Source organism: Chlorocebus sabaeus, chromosome 17 (genome assembly GCF_047675955.1).
Source record: "Chlorocebus sabaeus isolate Y175 chromosome 17, mChlSab1.0.hap1, whole genome shotgun sequence".
Classification (NCBI taxonomy): Eukaryota; Metazoa; Chordata; class Mammalia; order Primates; family Cercopithecidae; genus Chlorocebus; species Chlorocebus sabaeus.
Window position 1 is genome coordinate 9,223,083 of NC_132920.1, and position 20,672 is coordinate 9,243,754.

The window sequence follows — 20,672 nt, forward strand, 5'->3', positions numbered from 1 at the left end:
GTTAGATATCAAGTTAGATTAATATTAAAACCCAAGCTTTTAACCACTGCATTATTTTCAGCTCAGTTCATCTTTGTAAATTTTAACACTGAATGTAACAGAGAAAGGGTTAGGTTGAAGACATAACAGTTATTTCTGTGTTTTAGAATAAAATATTTAACCTACTAGATTCTTATGTCATCTTCTTAAAAATAGAAATAACCTCAAAATAGCTAGTGAGTCATGGAAAACCATTTAGAAGTGTGCCTGGAATCTATTAGGTCAATAATTCTAAAGCTTTAAAAAATCCAATTAACTAAATCTTTCAATCATCCTTTTCAATGAATAAAAACCGAACAACCAAGGATGCTCTGATACAGGCATGTGTAAATATACATGACCAAGACAGGTGAGAACTCTGCTTCTGTGGATCTTGCATTCTGGCATCGCACACGTAATTAAAAAGTAATCTAAATACCATCAGGATAATTTCAGATTGTGAGAATGCCAAGAAAAAATAAAGAGAATAACGTGACGGAAAGCAAACTTGTACAGAGGCTGTTTTAATGCAGGTGAGAATAAACTTCTATTAGCGGGGATTGCTAAGATAGATAAAACTAAATAAATAATATGCTTCACATTTTATATTTTATATCCATGCAAATTCAACACCCTGTATTTGCTTCAGTAGCAAAATGATATTTTGAATTACTATAGAAATTACTGAAATTACCTCCCAAATATCAGAATAAAATTAGTGATCCAGAATGCCAAGTGTTGCTTATCCTGCTCTAAGCAAGTGCTGCTTATACCATCAGAGAGAAAAATCACTGGAGAAGGAATTAGTGAACACCCAGTTATTGTTAGGGGTATATCCTGTATTCTTCTGTGAAGATCTGTCCAAGAGAGACTCAAGGTTTTCATAGACTAACATTGGGTTTAATCATTTACTTACAAGATATTCACAACCAAAGCTAACCAATTCTTAAATAAATATAATATTCCTGTAGTCCAAAGCAGTAGAGATATACCTGTAAGACTCATTCTCTTCCTGAATTTCTGTGTGTGTATTGTTGTTGTTGTTGTTGCTGCTGCTGCTGCTGATGATGCTACTCTTTAAATTTGGATGGCAAAAAGAGCAATGTTTTACATGTATGATCACACATTACTTGGGATACTGAGGAATAGGTACCCATCTAGTTTTTGGTACAAACACACTTCCAAGGCCTTTCATACTAAATGACTCTTTTGATGATGGACTGACCATACAAGCAAGGTAGTTATCTACGCCATTTAAATAAAGAAAAAATAGGCCGGGCACCGTGGCTCACCACCGTAATCCCAGCACTTTGGGAAGCCAAGGCAGGCAGATTGCTTGAGCTAAGGGGTCTGAGATCAGTGTGGACAACATGGCAAACAACCATGCCTTTACGAAAAAATACAAAAACTAACCCGGTGTGATGGGTGCGTGCCTGTAGTCCCAGCTACTCAGGAGACTGAGGTGGGAGGATCACCTGAGTCTGGGATGTCGAGGGAGCCGAGATCGCGCAATTGCACTCCAGCCTGAATGACAGAGTGAGGCCTTATCTCAAAAAAGAATAAGAAAAAAAGAAAAGAAAATTATAAATAGAAGAACCGTAGAGCTGGAAACAATTTTTTCATCATTTCAAATTCTTAGTTTGGGTATATAAATTAATTTTCGGAGTTGTAACACACTTTTATGCATTAATCATGGGACTGTTAATTACCTATTCCCCTCTAAGAAAAGCTGCATAGGCATTTGCCTCTCTACCCGATCATCACTGTTGATGCCATTTAGTCTCTGACTGTGATTACTTGCAGCTGGGGTCCATTCACAACAACATTTTTATATCATGTGCAAGATTAGAGCAAACAAACTACTTTGACTACAGTATTCTCCAATTACATTAATTTTATCCACTGATGTCTTTATTTCCTTCCTTTCTAATTTAACTGTGTAATGTGAAAATTGACCCTATTTTTGTGCCTATTGTGATGTTCTTAATCCTCTCTTTCTTCCCACATGGTGTTAGTTGCATAAGAGGACTTCACAAACAAACTCTAATGGGAACAAGAGGATTTTCCTTTTTGCAGAAAATTCTCAAAATGAGTCCTACACTTAAATTTCCAAGCTTTGAGTTGGAGGGAAGATGTAGCAGACATTCATTACAAAAACCTATAGCAGCTATACACTTCTGTCACCTACATTTGTAACCTTTCCACCTCTCAGGACAGAATCACAGCAATTAGGTCTGGCTAAATGGAGAAAGCTATGCAGGGAATCATGGAATCGAGTGTGGTAAATGGTGATGGAAAGGTAATCATAGAAAAGAAAAAAATATTTAAAAAATAAAAGAGACATAAAGAGGAAGAACAGATAAAGACAATACACAAAGCAGTGATGTTGCATGTTCTTTCAAGGTGTAGAGAGTCATGGTGGTACAGCCAATCACCTCTTGGATGTAAGTACTTGGACAGAACAGTAAAGGGAACCTCCTGAGTTACAGTGTTCTATGGATGAAGAAATGTAAGCAAACATCACATTAGACAAATTATGGACTGAAAAAAATAACTAAAATAGGACTCATATTTTAAGATTTAAGAAATAAATATTAAATAATAGCATTAAGATACGTAGTGTGGCACCCATCATTGCATACATATATGCGCTTTTTAAAATTGGATAAATATTGTTCAGTCAGAATTCAAGTACTCTTTGGGGTCCTTGAGTTTGGCACAATGATTCAAAAAAGACTATCAACTAACAATTAGAACTATATAGATATACCAAATAGTTCTGTGTAATATGTTATGTAGTTATATATACTACATGTTTTTTAAAAATCGATAATATTGGCATTTTTGTTTCCTCTGGGGAATTGTTTGCAGCAGAAGTCATTCTGAACCTAGGGAGGAGACTCAGTCTCAGTTTAAGCTCCCCAAGCTTTAGTTGTCTCACCTTGGCAAGTCACTCACAGCTGTGAGCTGTGTATGCAAAAGTTAATCATTTTATTGATTACTTTAAAATTCCTGCTTTATGAGCAAAGATCTGTGACAATTCACATATATGGTTTTTAAAAGTAGGCATTTGTATTTAGATTTGAGTAACTCTGTTGTTAATGCATTTAGGGTTTAATAATTATGTATTTTAGTGAAAAAAAAAAAGGATAGTGACTCTAATATTTGCATATGCCTGGTGAAACTGTGAACGTTTTCTAATTTTTATTCTCAGTGTTGGAGTGATGGAATTATACAGACATTGATGTAAACAATTTTAAGAGTTCTTATGTTCTGTCTCTCTGACCTTCCCCCTGCTTCATTGTGGCTAGAACACTCAGAAAGCTGGGCAGTGGCTTCCGGGCAGCTTGGGTTAAAATTTAATCTTTGCTACTTACTAATCCTCCAAGCTTGGGAGCGTAACTTCATATTCCTGGTCTTTGCTTTTATTTGACAGTCTCACAGGGCTGCTGAAAGAATCTAAGGCGGTCACATATGTAAGGATGCTTAGTAGTTATGCAAACCTTGGCAGAGTCTCTGCTACTCATAATAATCAGGATGTATAAAAATGTGCCACCTTAAAATGACCACCTGGCATTTAAAATCATCTGAACACATCAATTATACTTTGGTAGCAACCACCTGCCCTGTGCAAGCAATTTAAATTATTATTTTGTTGTTGTTGTTATTAAAACTCACCATTAGCATTTTAGTAGAAAGAGGAAGCTCTGAGACAAGGAAAGCGCCCTGGAATCTGAGATCAGACCTAGATCTGCCCGATGACTTATTACAAAAGTAAACACTTCAGTTACCCCTCTGGAAAGCGAAAGAAGACAATTATATTTCAGAAGTTGGATTTTTCCCCAATTCGTCTCTACAGGTCTAGTAATATAGTTGCTAACTGAATAAAATATGATGTTTAACACTTTTAAAAGGTAAATCTTTAAAATGAAAATATATTAGCTGTAAGAAAATATATAAAGAAAGAACCAATTCTAAGGAGTATTAACAATTCATACATAAAACTACTGCTCTACCTTTCTTGCTAATGTAATATTTCTTAACTTTATCTTTCTTTATCCACAGAGAAATAACAACAATATCTGCTCTAAGATCCCGTGCAAACTTGTCCAACTCCTTGCCCCAAGTCAAAAACCAGTTGTGATGGTTTCTATAACATTTTTTCAAAGATTTCAAATGATGATTGATCCTTCCATATGTTTTTTAGTAGCTTTGGCAACCTGGTATCATAAATTAAATGAATAGTACCGACAGTTTCACAAATAGGACTGCCTTTGATTTGGTTTAGGATTTATTATACACACAATCCATGTTTAATACCATAGATCAATAACATAACCACTGGAAAACTTTTTACTTACTCCACCCAGCTTCAGGTATTTTCTTGCCTGAATCCCAAACGTGTCTGATCCACAGTCAAAGATTTGGAGTCCCAGGTAAACTCTTTATTTATTATCCTATCAATTTAACTGTAAAATTTCACATTTGATTTTTAAGTATATACCTTTTGCTGAATGAATAATGCATTCCTTTCACATGCACCGATAGATTTCTACTTCAAGAAGTTCACATATCTATTCAATGTATCATACAGTTAAGCAACACATCTTGGAATTTACCAGTGAATACAATTGTAACGTGGATCTTCAAAGCTTTCACTTTTCTCTCTTACATTCTCTTGCCATACCCTACCAAACAACACCACTCACACAAATAGAGAAAGCATTGGATTTAGAGTTCTGATTTTTAGAATCCAGTACCAGTTGTATCAGACATTACCTAGGAAAAACTGGAGCTTTTGTGTGATTCTCTGTAAATTCATAATGTTTAAATAAGATAATTTGTAAAGCACCTTCCATTCTGTTGTTTGTACTATGTAATCCCTGTTGACATGTTTATTTTAGTCTCTTGTAATATCTCAATTCATATTCCTTGTCTAGAAAATATATCTACTTGCGGACCAGGTGTAGTGGCTCACGCCTGTAATCCCAGCACTTTGGGAAGTCGAGGGAGGCAGATCACAAGGTCAGGAGTTCGAAACCAGCCTGGCCAACATGGTGAAACCCCATCTCTACTAAAAATACAAAAATAAGCTGCCTGTGGTGGCATACGCCTGTAATCTCAGCTACTCAGGAGGCTAAGGTAGGAGAATAACTTGACCCTGGGGGGTGGAGGCTGCAGTGAGCCAAGTACCACTGCACTCCAGCCTGGGTGACAGAAAAAAAAAAAAAAAAGATATGTCTTCTCGCACACTACAATTATTATTTATCATACCAAAATGCTTCACATCTGCATTTGTCAACCTACAGCCTATTGTTCTTTCAACTACAACCATTCCTGGTTTTCATCACAAGGATCATTTAAATAATCACATCTACAGCTACGTTATTATTTGCTTTCTTTCACATTATCCAGTTCTTCTCCCGAAAAACGGTTCTTCAATGTAAGATTACGTAAAAACTTCTATTACAGTTTCCTCCTTCTACCAATAAGGTTGGCACTCAATAAATGTTGAGTGAAGGTTATGACTAAATTGTATTTAAACATCAATATTTTAAAAATTATACCTAGTAAAATCATATCTTGTTTCTTACCTTTGAATATTCTGGTGCTTTAACATTTTGTTTGATGATTTCATTGCAAGTATGGAAAATGATATTTTTCTGAGGGCAACACAAAGTTCTGATGATTAATTAGATAATTTGAGCAATAACTCAGTTATTGAAACTCAATAATTTCAGTTTTTGAAACTGAAATTCAGAACTTGTAACAAGAATGCTTTCCACCAGAGAAACTTCAATACCAGTCATGAAAACAGAGGGCAAAAAATTAAAAGAGATATTTTTAAAAGAAGCTGGGAGAAGTCACATTTCCAACTAGAAAATCACTGGGCCGCCCAAGGATTAAGAGAATTAAGAGAGAGTTAAAAGAAAACAAAAACAAAAACAAAAGCAAAACCCATAGAAATATAGCCAGGAAATCTGGATTTGAATGCTTGAGCCACAGTACGAATAATAAAAGAGAATAACCTCCACAAAAAACTAAAGGCTCTGAAAGAGAAATGTGACTTACTCATTCTCATGTTGCCAGGACTGGACCCAGCGCTTGTCACATAGTTGACTCTCAGTAAGTAAAGTGAAGTCAGAGAAGAAATAATTCCAAAGCCTGGCATTTCCTGCACAATTTGCCCTTGTGTTTGATTATCTGTTCAGTTAAATACTTACACATAGACAAATGTCCCTGATTTTTCACTTCTGTCTTTTGAAGAAACCACTTTTTACTATAATCAGATTTGTTCATCTGCTGAGCTTATATTATGCACTACCGGAAATGTTCTACTACAAGTCTTAACACAAACATGGAGGCAAGTATATCTAGATGTTTCATTGGACATATACAATTGCAGATACGAAACATTTTTGAGTGACAACAGCAGTACTTTCATGTGACTCACCCTATTCATAATACATAATTGGACAATTCTGTAGCAGTAACATGTAAGTGCGTAAAATTCAGTTTGTTTTTTACTCCTACTACATGGAGATAAAATCCTTTTAAATAAGAGCATTTTAATTGGGATTAAGTTCAATGTAGAAGGGAAAAGCCAGCGCTTTGGAATCAAGACCTGGGTTTGAATAAAAGAGCTATGAGATAGTCATGTGGCATCATTAAAACAAATTAATTCTCTGAAATTTGGTTTCCCTGTCCATAAATTGGGGAAGTAATATTTTCTCATAAAGTGTGATCTACATGAACTGGAACTATTTATGCAGAATATACATCTGTGTCCATTACATATTTAAACAAAAAAGTAATGAAGCTTTTCTAAGAAAAAATATTAGTGTATCAAACTTGAGTTTCTTTACATCAGCTAAATTCTAAAATTATCAGAATCAAGACAAAGTAGCAGTAAAGTACTAGGAGGCTCTCTAATAAAAGAAATAAGTCAAATTCACACATGTGAATACACACACATACACACACACCATTATATTATGAATGCTAAACAATTGTGATAGGATAAAAGAGATGATGAGGTTTGATGGGATAAAATTTCTTCTGAAATAATGAGTTCCCTATCACTGCAAATAATCAAGAAGTAAATAAAATTTTTATCTGCCAAAGATTTTTTAAGAGACATCCTATTTTGAGTTGGATGTTGGAATAGATTACATTTACTATCTCTTCTAAAATCTGAGGTTCCGTGATTGTACAAAACCTTAAAAGCTAAGTTTAAACAGTGAGTCAAGTATTTTCAGTTTTGCAAAACTTACTTCAAAGAAAATGAGTGGACTTCTATAAAAGGCTCAAATGATTTCTTAGAAATCAAATAGCTCTTGCACAAAAACTGTTTGATGGCTTAAGTATAAATGAATCAGAAACATATGGATTAACCTTCTTATGAAATATGATAGGAAAGTAATGCTTGGTAAATTTTCTTTTTCTTTCTTTTTTTTTTTTTTTTTTTTGAGGGGGGCTTCTTGAATTAAAATCTTTGGAAAATTGTTCAAGATGTTTTAATGACCCCAAAATGCATTTGGATTTACTCTGGTCTGCTATAAGCAATTTGAAGCCTTTAATTTCCTTTTTCTATTGTGTCTGGACAAAGTTCAATTCAATTTTCTACCAGCTGTTGACTGTCTCTGTTTAGTACACTGACTTTTTACTGTTGCTATTTTAAGTATGTTCACTTGCTTTACACATTTGGAAAAAATGACTAAAACGTTTGAACTATTAAATATTTCAAAATATTTGTTGCTACTATTTAAATCTGATCTGCGAAACGTCTCTGTTTGCCAAATCATTTGACTTATGAGTATAATTTATATAAGACCAAATTGTAATGAAGAGTTGATAAAAATAGAAGAGCCTACAGACAAATTTCCAGGGAAGTGCAGTGTTTGTTCTAAATAACATTGGCTTGAGTATTTAATAGAGAGAATGGGAATTTAGAAATAAATGTGTCATTGGGAAATACCATCGTGTTAAAGTAGAAACTATATGTCAGCTCTAAATTGTCTTGAATAGTATAAAAAGATATAGAAATTGAAGATTTTATAAACTGTCAAACCTTTAATTTAAATGTCAATATGATTCACGTGATTTACTTGATTTAAAAAAACTTTATTCTAGAAATTTAAATTTCTTCCTATAAATTAAAACTGGCATAAAATATTGTTTTAATACCAGGACTTTAGGAAGCTGAAGAGGGAGGATTGCTTGAGCCCAGGAAATTGATACCAGTGTGGGCAACACAGTGAGACATTGTCTCTACTAAAAAATAATAATATAAAAACAAATAGCCAGGCAAGGTGGCACCTTAGCTACTCAGAAGGCTGAGGTGGGAGGAGCAATCTCTTGAGTATAAGAGGTCCAGGCTGCAGTGAGCTATGATCATGCCACTGCACTCCAGTCTGGGCAACACAGCAAGCAAGACCCTGCCTGTATATGGTTTTGGACTATGTTTCCAAAATGATAGCCACCTGCTTTACAGATTCTCACCAATAATAATTTCCCATAGACTATAGCTCATAATATATATTATGTAGGACTTTTAAACATATTTCAGTTAGTTCAACTTGATACCAATTTAAATATTGCTACATTCTTAAGATGCAGAAGCAATGTAGATTACGCTGCTAGTGGAAACAAAGCTCATGTGCTCATTTGGTTTAAGTAGATTCCGAAAACGAATGGCATTATCTACATTGGTACAATGTCTTAGTCAGCTTGGGCTACCATAACAAAATATCATTTACTAGATGGTATAAGCAACATAAATGTATTTTTCACAGTTCTGGAGGATGGAAGTCTGAAATCAGAATGCCAGCATGATTAGATTTTGGTGAGGGCTCTCTTCGTGGCTTGCAGATGGCCAGCTCCTCACAATTTCTCACACAGCAGAAAGAGAGAAGGAGAGTAAACTCCCTGGTGTCTCTTCTTATGAGGGCACTAATTTTTTTTATGAGGACCTCACTCTCATAACCTCATCTAAACCTAATTTTCTCCAAAATACTCCATCTCTGAATACCATAACATTGGGGGTTATGTCTTTATCACACATATTTTTGAAGGAAACACAATTCATTTCTTAACATTTTCCCTCACCCCCTTAAATTCTTGTCCTTCTCACATACAAAACACAGTCATTTCATCCCAATAGCCCTAAAATTCTTAGCTCATCCCAACTCTGAGTCTGAAGTCCAAAGTCTCAACTAAGTGTTATCTAAATCAGATATGGTTTATACTTGAGGTATGATGTATCCTGAGGCAAAATTCCTTGCCTGCTGTCAATCTGTAAAACCAGACAAGTTATGTGCTTCAAATATAATGACAGGACAGGCATAAGCTGTCTCATTCTAGCTTTCAGGATCCCATTTCTTTCCACTTCATGCCCTCACTTTAATTGTAAACACCTTTCAACGCTGGAAGTTCAACTTGAATTGTAATTAAACTAATCACATAATGAGATTCTGCATTTGACTTTCAGCAATCTCAGCCCTTACTGGAGATAAACGTTTCTATGAAGGCACACATACAAGCTTTCAAGTTGTGTATGTGATGTTTGAGCTGAGAATTCAAATCCCTGAGATCATTCTTTTCTTTTCCCACTTTATTCAGACAATAAGCTCAGCCAGCCCATCTCATTAAATTTGTTAGTTTGCAGAAAATATTCAAAAATATCACATTATACAGTTACCCAGATCTTTGTTTCCTTTAAATGGTTAAGAATTTCTAATGGTGACATCTTATGTATCTGTATTGCCTGCCATAGACTGTCAGTGCTCTCTTTACTACCGGAAATTGAGTTACTATTATGCTTAAATCTAAGCAAATTAAGGAGCCAATTTTAGAAATCCCAGAATCAATTCAGAAAATACTCTTAAAATTATGTTCCTCTAAAACAACTCTGGGTACCAAAATCTTTATCAGTCGGGAATCTCCAGAAAAACAGCACCAATAGGGGAGAGAGAGAGAGAGAGAGAGAGAGAGAGAGAGAGAGAGAGAGAGAGAGAGAGATGATAGAGAGAGATAAAAATACATATTATAAGAAATTAGCACACATGTTATGGAGGATGAGAGATCCCAAGATCTGCAGTTAGCAAGCTGTAGAATCAGGAGAGCCAATGAGGTATAAGTCCCAGTTCAAGAGCTGGCAGGCTGAGGTTCTGAGAAGAGCAAACGTTTCAGTTCAAGTGAAGGGCAGAAAAAAATCAAGCAGCCAGGCAGGTGGAGTTTCCCTTAATGCAGAAAGGGTTAACATTTTTGTTTTATCTAGGTCTTCAAATGATTGGATGAGACCCATCCACATTACAAAGCATAATCTTTTTTACTCAGTGTGCTGATGAAAATGTTAACCTCATCCAAAAATAATCTCACTGACACACACAGAATAATGTTTGACTAAATATCTGGGCACTCCATGGCCCAATCAAGTTGATGGATAAAATTAACATCACATACTTATTGATCTGCTTATTGAATAGTAGTGGTTTTTTAAAATAAATTCAGTTATACAGCTAAATATATTAATCAGAATATAAATTATTTTAATATGTACTAATGTGAGCCTACATTAAAAAATTAATTGGCTTGAGGTCATTCAAAAGATTCAGTTAAACTATACATTCCTCAGTATTTCTTAACTCCTAAAATAGTCTTTTATAGTCAAATAGGTTAATAAAGAGTCTATCAAGAAAGAAAAGGATTTCTCATCTTTGCAATCAATTAACAAAGTAGGTAATATGTATCTCAATATCAGAAAGTGAAGGGTTAGAATTGTAGTAGAAACACTAGACTGTGAAGGCAGGATGTGAGTAAATATTTATTTAGATCTCCTGGGATTCTATCCACTATCCATCTAACAACTTAGTCACTCATTACCTATTTATGTGCAGAATTATAAGCCAGGCACTGTGATAGGTGTCATAAACATTGAAACAATGAAAATAAGCTCTTACTCTCTCCAGCTTACCATTCAGTAGGAGAGGGTCGACATACTAACTATAATGATGAAACGCTATGGTATTTATATAGAGAAAGGAGGATGTGTGCAAAAAGGAGGATGTGTCTAATTCTAGTGGAATAGGAAAAGGTGGTTAGGACAGGCTTCAGAGTAACAAATCTTTAAAGATAAGTAGCTATCTACCAAGGGGATGCAGATAAAAGGGGCATTTACAGCAAGAAAGCAGCTTGGGCAAAGGCACAGATTCAAGACACAGCATAGTTTTGGAAATTACATATACTTCAGTACTTCAGCATAGCTAGAACATAATCTTATACTAGCATAAATTGTGGCAGAATTATGCTAAGAGAGTACTGAGTCCGTTTTTTGTTTGATGTCTTGGGTATTCTCTGTCTTCTTTCTCCCCTGGAGTATTACTCAGAAATCTTTGCCCACCCCAATGTCCTGAAGGGTTTCCCCAAGGTCTTAGATTTAAATCTTTAATCCATTTTAATCTATTTTTTACTTTTGTATGGTGAGAGATGGAGTCTAGTTTCATTCTTCTGCATATGGATATCCAGTTTTCCCAGCACCATTTATTGAAGAGACTGTTCTTTTCCCAATGTATGTTCTCAGCACTTTGGTCAAAACTGAGTTCACTGTAGATGTATGGACTTATTTCTGAGTTCTTTATTCTATTCCACTGGCCTATGTGTCTGTGTTTACATCAGTACCATGCCATTTTGGTTACTATAATTCTCTAGTATAATTTGAAGTCAGGTAATATGATTCTTTCAGTTGTGTTTATTTTACTTAAATTTGACTATCCCTACGTGTTCTCTGCTTTCTTCTAGCTCTGGCCGCTGTCTCAGTGAAGAACATTCCCAGATCCTTTGATATGTCACTTCCCATATATTTAGCTAATAGGAGATACTCATGGAACACTAGAAAGCAGGGAGAGGGGAAAAGCCGTGGAAGCTTGCCCTTTCTTGCTCTGCTTTCAACATGGAATGTACCTGAAAGTAACATTGTCTCTCTGCTTCTCCAGTTACCACCAGACTACTCCTCACTTCATGGACATAGTTGATGCTGGACAGCCTCCACTCTGGTTCTCAATGTAAAGCTCTGACTTCTGGGCTCCGTCAATACCACAACCTTCATTGTCCTTCCAGGCATAAAGGCAGTACCTTTTTCCTGCTGTTGTTGGTCCTTGGGGTGACTCACTGTTCCCCATTTGGCTCTTCAGTCATCATCTTTGCAAATTCCAAAATTGAATTTCTTCTCCTATTGAGACATACGTAGTTTGTGATTTTTTTGAATGTGTTTTTCCTGATTTAGGTACGTACAGCCACATCAAAAGTCGAATGGTTCTCCTTTCATAATATGATACACAAGTAATTTTCTTTAGTAGTTGCTAAAGACTAAATTAAAATATTGACTCCTGAATGACCAGTGAGTTAATGAACAGATTAAGGAGGAAAATAAAAAAATTCTTAAAACAAATGATAATGAAAACACAGCACACCAAAACCTATGGGATACAGTAAAAGTCACACTGAAAGAGCAGTGTATAAGTGCCTACATCAAACAAAAAGAAAATTTTGAAATAACCTTGTGATGCAGCTTAAAGAATTAGAAAAACAAAAGCAAACTCAAACCCAAAATTAGGAGAAGAAAATAATAAAGATCAGAGCAGAAATAAATGAAATTGAAATGAACAAAATAATACACAAGATCAGTGCAACAAAAAGTTGAGGTTGTTTTTTTTTTTAAAAGATAAAAAATACTGACAACACTTTAGCCATACTAAGTAAGACAAACGAGAGAGAAGATCCACATAAATAATATTAGAGGCTGGGTGCAGTGACTCATGCCTGTAATCCAGCACTTTGGGAGGCCGAGGTAGGTGAATTATGAGGTCAAGAGATCGAGACCATCCTGACCAACATGATGAAACCCTGTCTCTACTAAAAATACAAAAATTAGCTGGGCATGGTGGCACGTGCCTGTAGTCCCAGTTACTTGGGAGGCTGAAGCAGGAGAATTGCTTCAACCCAGGGGCAGAGGTTGCAGTGAGCCGAGATCACACCGCTACAGTCCAGCCTGGTGACAGAGAGAGACTCTGTCTCAAAAATAATAATAATATGATAACATTAGAGAGGAAAACGGGAGACATTACAACCAATACCACAGAGATTCAAAGGGTCATTACTGGCTGCAATAGCAACAGTATGCCAATACATGTAAAAATCTAGAAGAAATAGATAGATTCCTAGAAACATACAACCTATCAAGATTGAACATAACAAAATCCAAAACTTGAATAGACCCCTAACAAGTAATGAGAACAAAGCCATAATAAAAAGTCTCCCAGAAGAAAAAAAAAAAAAAAAAAAGGCCTGGGACCCAAGGCCTTCACTGCTGAATTCTACCAAAGATTTCAAGAAGAGCTAACACCAATCCTACTTAAACTATTTAAAAATGTAGAGGTGGAGGGTATACTTCCAAATGCTTCATTCTATGAGGTCATTATTACCCTGATACCAAAACCAGAGAAAGACACAGCAACGAAAATAAAAGTACAAGTCAATGTCACTGATGAAGATTGATGCAAAAATCCCGAACAAGATACTTGCAAACCAAATTCAACAACACATTAAAAAGATTATTCATCATGACCAAGTGGGATTTATCTCAGGGATACAAGGATGGCTAACATATGCAAATCAATCAATGTGAAACATCATAGTAGCAGAATGAAGGACAAAAACCACATGATCATTTCAACTGATGTTAAAACAAACATTTAATAAAATTCAGCATCCCTTCATGATAAAAATTCTCAAAAAAACTGGGTACAGAAGGAACATAACTCAGCGTAATAAAAGCCACATATGACAGACCCACAGCTAGTATCGTACTAAATGCGAGAAAACTGAAACCCTTTCCTCTAATATTGGGAACACAACAAGGATGCCCACTTTCACCACTGTTATTCAACATGGTACTGGAAGTCCCAGCTAGAGCAATCATACAAGAGAAAGAAATAAAGGGCACCCAAACTGGAAAGGAATAAATCAAATTTTCCTTGTTTGCAGATGATATAATCTTATATTTGGAAAAACCTAAAGACTCCACCAAAAAAACTATTAGTATTGTTAAACAAATTCAGGAAACCTGCAGGATCCAAAATTAGCAAAAAAAAAAAAAAAAAAAAAAAAAAAAAAAAAAAAAAAAAAAAAAATCAGTAGAATTTCTATATACTAATAGCAAACAATATGAAAAAGAAATCAAGAAAACTGATCCCATTTATCATAGTTAGAAATAACATAAAATACCTAGGAATTAACCAAAGAAGTGAAAGATCTCTACAATAAATCCTATATAAAATTAATGCAAGAAATTAAAGAGGACCCTCAAAAAATGGAAAGTTGTTTCGTGTTCATAGTTTGGAAAAATGAATATTTTTAAAATGCCCATACTATTAAAGCGATCTACAGATTCAATGCAATCTCCAAATTCAATGCAATCTCTATCAAAATACCAAAAAAATTCCTCACAGAAATAGAAAAAACTATCCTAAAATATATTTGGAACTACAAAAGTCACAGAATAGCCAAAACTATCTTAAATAAAAAGAATAAGATTGGGAGAATCCCATTACCTGCCTTTGACTTACACTGCAGAGCTATAGTAACCAAAAAGGCATGGTACTGACATAAAAACAGACTCATAGTGGAACAGAATAGAGAATCCAGAAATAAATCCATACATCTACAGTGAATTCATTTTTGGCAAAAGTACCAAGAACATTCCTTGAGAAAAGGACAGTCTCTTCAATTGATGGTGATGGGAAAACTGGATATCCATATGCAGAAGAATGAAGCTAGATTCCTATTTTTCACAAAACACAAAAATCAAATCAAAATGGATTAAAATGGATTAAAGACTTAAATCTAAGACCTCAAACTATGAAACTACTGAAAGAAAGCCTTGGGGAATCTCTTCAGGACATTGGAGTGGGCAAAGATTTCTTGAGTAATACTCCACAAGCACAGGTTACCAAAGCAAATATGGACAGATGGGATTACATCAAGTTAAAATGCTTCTGCCTAGCAAAGGAAACAATCAACAAAGTGAAGAAACAACCCCCAGAATGGGAGAAAATGTTTGCAAACAACCCATCTGACAAGGCAGTAATAAACAGAATGCATAAAGAGCTCAATCAAGTCTATAGAAAAAAAAAACCTAATAATTTAACTTAAAAATAAGCAACAGATCTGAATAGACATTTCTCAAAAAGAGACATACAAATGTCAAACAGGTATATGAAAGGGTGCTCAGCATTACTGATCATCAGAGAAATGCAAACAAAAACTACAGTGACATATCTCACACCAGTTAAAATTGCTTTTATACAAAAGACAGGCAATAACAAATGCTAGTGAAGATGTGAAGAAAAGGGAAGTCCTGTCCACTGTTGATGGGAGTGTAAATAAGTACACCCACTAGGGAGAACAGTTTGGAGGTTCCTCAAAAAATACAATAGCCAAGATTTGGAAGCAACCTAAGTATTCACCAACAGGTGAATGGATAAAAAATGTGATTATTAAAACACAATGGAGTACTATTCAGCCATAAAAAGATTAAGGACCTGTTATTTGCAACATGGATGAAACTGGAGGTCATTATGTTAAGTGAAATAAGCCAGGCACAGAAAGACAAACTTCACATGTTCTCACTTCTTTGTGAAGCTAAAAATTAAAACAATTGAACTCACAGAGAGAGTATAGAAGGATTGTGGGGGTGAGACATGTGATGGGGAGTTGGGGATTGTTAATGGGTACAAAAAATGGAATGAATAAGACCTACCATTTGCTAACACAACGGGGTGACTATAGTCAATAATAATTGAATTGTACATTTAAAAATAACTGAAAGACTATAGCTGGATTATTTGTAAGACAAAGGGCAAATGTTTGAAGTAATAGATACCCCAATTACCCTGACGTGATAATTACACATTGCGTGCCTGAGTCAAAATATGTCATGAACCTATAAATGTATGTATACACATACTATGTACCCACATAATTAAAAATTAAAAACTTGACTAACTTCAATCATTTATATCTACTATGTGAAAAAAAATAATAAAAGGACAGGGCCCAAGATTCTGAGCTTTTTGTCAGTCTTGTCCATGAAGATTTTGTTCCATGAAACATAAAAGTCTGCATCTTTTCCCAAGTTTGTTTTATATTGCCAAAAGGAAAGTGAGTGGAATGAGTTGTAGGCTAGACTCAACAGTAGCACATGATTAAAAGTAGTTTGCCAATAACTCAGGCACATAGTTCAGTTCATTCCGTGTTAGCTCACAGCATGCCTAGGGGTTGAAATAGTACCCGGTGTCAATACTTCAACACCTATTTTAGCCTGTTCAGCCAACACTGTTCCAAGTTGGCACCTCTTCGAATACATCATTATTACTCTATATCAGAGCAAAATGCCAAGATTTGACAGATTTGATTTAGATGGTGTGAAGGACACCAATCAAGTAAACATATTGAAACATTTTTAAAAATCAATAACACTGACATTCAGCTGTCCCTGAAGTCTCATCAGTTGCTGCCTGATACCTCATAGATTTTTCAGTTTTTAGTTGAAGGTTTGATTTGCTGATAATAGGCTCTGTAATGCCTCTTATCTCCTTAGGAGGGAATTTTAAATTAAGTTCATTTAATTTAAGTATAAGCCAACATTTCTCATCTGGTGTAGAACCATAAGAGTTATCATTGATTTTAGCGAATATTTATTTAGCATCTAATATCATTAAGGTACGGAGATGGTAGAGTCTCTGAAGGGGGACTCTTGAGTTTTTAATACATTGCAATATAAAACAAATACAGGGCACAGGCACTTAAAGAATAAATTTTATAACTTATAAAAGCTAAGGTTGTAAACATTGTTGCATATGAGGGTCAAATGGATCTCATAAGCAACTTTCAGAATCTGTGCCTACTGACTCAATTATAGCAAGAGTGACTAGTGCTGGCCTCCCCCTTCAGTGAAGTAGGAACTTCCTTGAGAAGAAAAAATTAAAATGCTCATTCTATGTGAGAACCTGAGCCCAGGTTGTATGTAGATGCCATATATCGGTGTTCTGGTCAACAGCCCAGCTGAGGTTCCAGATGTGAGTGAAGAACCTTTTAAGCTAGCTCTAGCTCCAGCCATTGTCAGAGTGCAAATGCATGAGAGAATCAGAAGTACCTAGTTGAGCCTAACCAAGTACTCAAATTAAAAACCATAGGAATAGAATAATGGTTGGCATTTTGACCCCTAAGTTTGGGGATTTTGTATTATATAAGCAATAGATAAGTGGGTCATCATAGTGGCTATTTTTGTTTTGAATTTTTTAAATTTTCTTTCTTTGGACACAATCATGTGTGGTATCTTCTTATTGCCTTGTACAAAAGTGTTCAGTTGTCTTAGATTTCCTATCAAATCCTTCTGCTGGTTATTACATACTACTTATAATTTGCTTTTAGTGCTAATTTTCTTCATCTTGCTATTTCTCATTTTTCTTTTCCTTGACACCATTAATAACATCATTTTCAACTTGGTACCAAGATGAAGTCACTAGCTAGATTGGTTCCCTCTTGCTAACAATTTCAAGATATAATGGATAGTTTGCTCTGTATTGATTATATGTGAATGTATCAGAAAGTAAATAAGTATTTGTAAGTGATGTTGACTGATTATAATAATCCAATAGATTTGTGGCATTAAGTGGAGTCATAGTGTTAAAATAGCACTTCTTCACAAAAGTTAACCTAGAGCCTGGTAGGTGAATTTGGGAAGATTTCCACAATCTATAGAAATGTGATGAAAAATTGACTTAAAATCGCTTCCAAAGTGGAAATCATGGAAAAGAGGGATGTTGTCCATTTTCAGCTTTCTCTCTTTAAGTCTATTTGTGAATAGATTCATCATCATTGGCATCTAACAAGATCAAAGTCAATCAAATCTTCAAAGAAGAATGATAAGACTTCTTTCCCGAAAGTTACAAGTCAGCATCAAATTCCAAAACTGGATATGAAATGTAACGAAGTGAAAGGAAATAATATGATCTGTCAGTTTACAGTAATTTGTAGGTGGCAGCTTGGCTCTGTTTATTGTCCAAATGGGAAGACAATACTCTCTTCCTTTTTCTTTCTTTTAGGCTTTCTGCCTGTGGGTGTTACATATTTTTCCCTTCTTCAACTAACCGTGTCCGAGCAGGACAGCTGACCTTCAAAACTAAATATGATTAAAGCTGAACAAATCAGGTAATTACAATAAAAACACGGTTTGACAAGCAACCTCTGGACAGAATTATAGTTCCATATACACACTACACATTCAATTAAAGTGATTCGAAATGAGGAAACGAATGTTTTTACCTAAGACTTTGAAGGTGCCAATGATCTCCCTTCCACAGCGGATTAGAGAAGAAATCAGAAGGAATGGAAATATCCAATGTGTTTATGCAGGCTTGCTTCCCTTACAGGTGAAGGGCATTCTTCTTAGAGCCTCAGTGTGCATTGTAATTTTAAATAATTTTTATTGTTTCATATTCCAATTTCTTATTCAAATTCAAATATGATATGTTAATGAACTATAATTACATAAGATTTTCCATTATGCATCTATGACTTTATCTTATATAGATATTGTACCATGTTTCTATAAATATAACCATACGTTCTACTATTTTGGCTAATGCCAAATAGATTATTGACAGAATCAAATTTGTGAACGGACATCAGAGAAAATCTAACTATCCTTTTTAAAATTATACAATAATAATATCCTAATAAATGAGCCGATTGAAAAAGATCTTATAATTTTATTTTGCCATACTTAACATTTTTGTTTTGTTACTTTTATTTATTTTTCTTTTCTCCATGAAAGTGCACAATGGAAAAAATATATTTAACTGAAATTTTATTTTGACAATTTGAGATTGTATCAACACGGAAAATAGAATCAAACCATGTAATTTAATTCCCTTAATTCAAAATCAGCAATTGTTATTGCCTTTTAAAAGGAAATTTTATATTTTGTCTGGATTCCGTTATTATAACTTTACATTGTTCAAAGTCACTATAAATTCTTAAATATTCATCCCATACTGGTGTAGTCATAGGGGCATTCCTTTCAAAAACAGATTGAGCAGATTGAGGTCATGGTGATGATAATATGGACTTTTATTAGATGGTCCTAAGTACAAATAAGGGGATTATTCAGGTTTATAAGTGAACCATCCCAAGATTCACATTTTTTTTTCCCCAAAGACTGGGTCTTGCTCTGCTGTCCAGACTGGAGTACAGTGGCCTGATTACAGCTCACTGCAGCCTCCAACTCCTGGGCCCAAGTGATCCTCCCAGCTCAGCCTCCCAATGAGCTAGGATTACAGGTATGCCTCGCCATGCCTGGCTAATGTTTTTATGTTTTGAAGAGTTGGAGTCTTGCTATGTTGTCCAGGCTGGTCTCAAATTCCTGGCCTCAAGTGATCCTCCCACCTGGGCCTTCCAAAGTGCTGGGATTACAGGCATGAGTTCCTGTCTGACCAAGATTCATTTTTTTAGAAAAAAATGAATTTAAGGATCATTAGTATACCATCAAATTTGCTGGAGAATTTGGGAACTACTGATAAAGAATAAAATTTTTGTATTTCAAATTTTTCTGAATTGACACTGATGTAAAAAACCTGAAGATCAGTCATCTTGAAACTAACAGCAGCCTTTTGTCTTTCTGTGAATTTCTTTAGTACGTTCCTGACTATTGTGTTCTTACAAACCAAGAGTGTATTCGCTAATGTTTTAAATTTATTTTCAAATTACTTCATACGACATATCTTGCCAGTTTGATTGTTAGTTGCTTCTGAGTAAAGTCCCTTCCTTTCTTTTATAGTCTATACAGTTCCAATAGGAGATAGACAACCAGGATTCTGGGCCATGATCTGATATTTTATTGGATTACCCTGAGAAAATCAAGATATTTCTCTGTGAAGAGAGGCCTCATTGCTAACATACAGGTAGTAGCTCCTACCTGACCTATCACACAGTTTTGTTTCATTAACTGAATGAGACAACACATCTGAAACTACTTTATAAACTGTAAATTTCTATAAAATTGAATAGTGTCATTAATGTGCTGCTGGGCACATTTGCCTGAAGTATGAATAATTACTTGGCAAGTAGATATATATATACACACACACTTAATCTGAATTTTTATTACAACAATCAGGAGCTGTTTTTCTTTTTATAATCTTTAGCTAACTATTTGGGTTATTGTAGGTAAACCCTTTCTCTTTCCTCGGTTGCATCTATAAAATGGAGCTGATACTTCAGATATTACTGTAAATACTAAATAATGTGAATGCATGTATCAATTATTATCTATCAGTACAAACTGTAGAATATTATTAATCAACATTGTACTTTTCAATATTTAATTATGAAAATTTCTAAAAGTACAGGGAACGCCCACATAGACTGCATCTAGTTAATATTTTGTGATACTGCCTTTATAACATATGCACCCTTTCATCAATCCATCAAAACTTCCGTTTAATAACAATATCAAATTTTCTATCTTCAAGTCCCTTAAATAGTATATAATCCAGGCACTTCCTTTTATAGACGCTGAAACAGAAGGACACAGA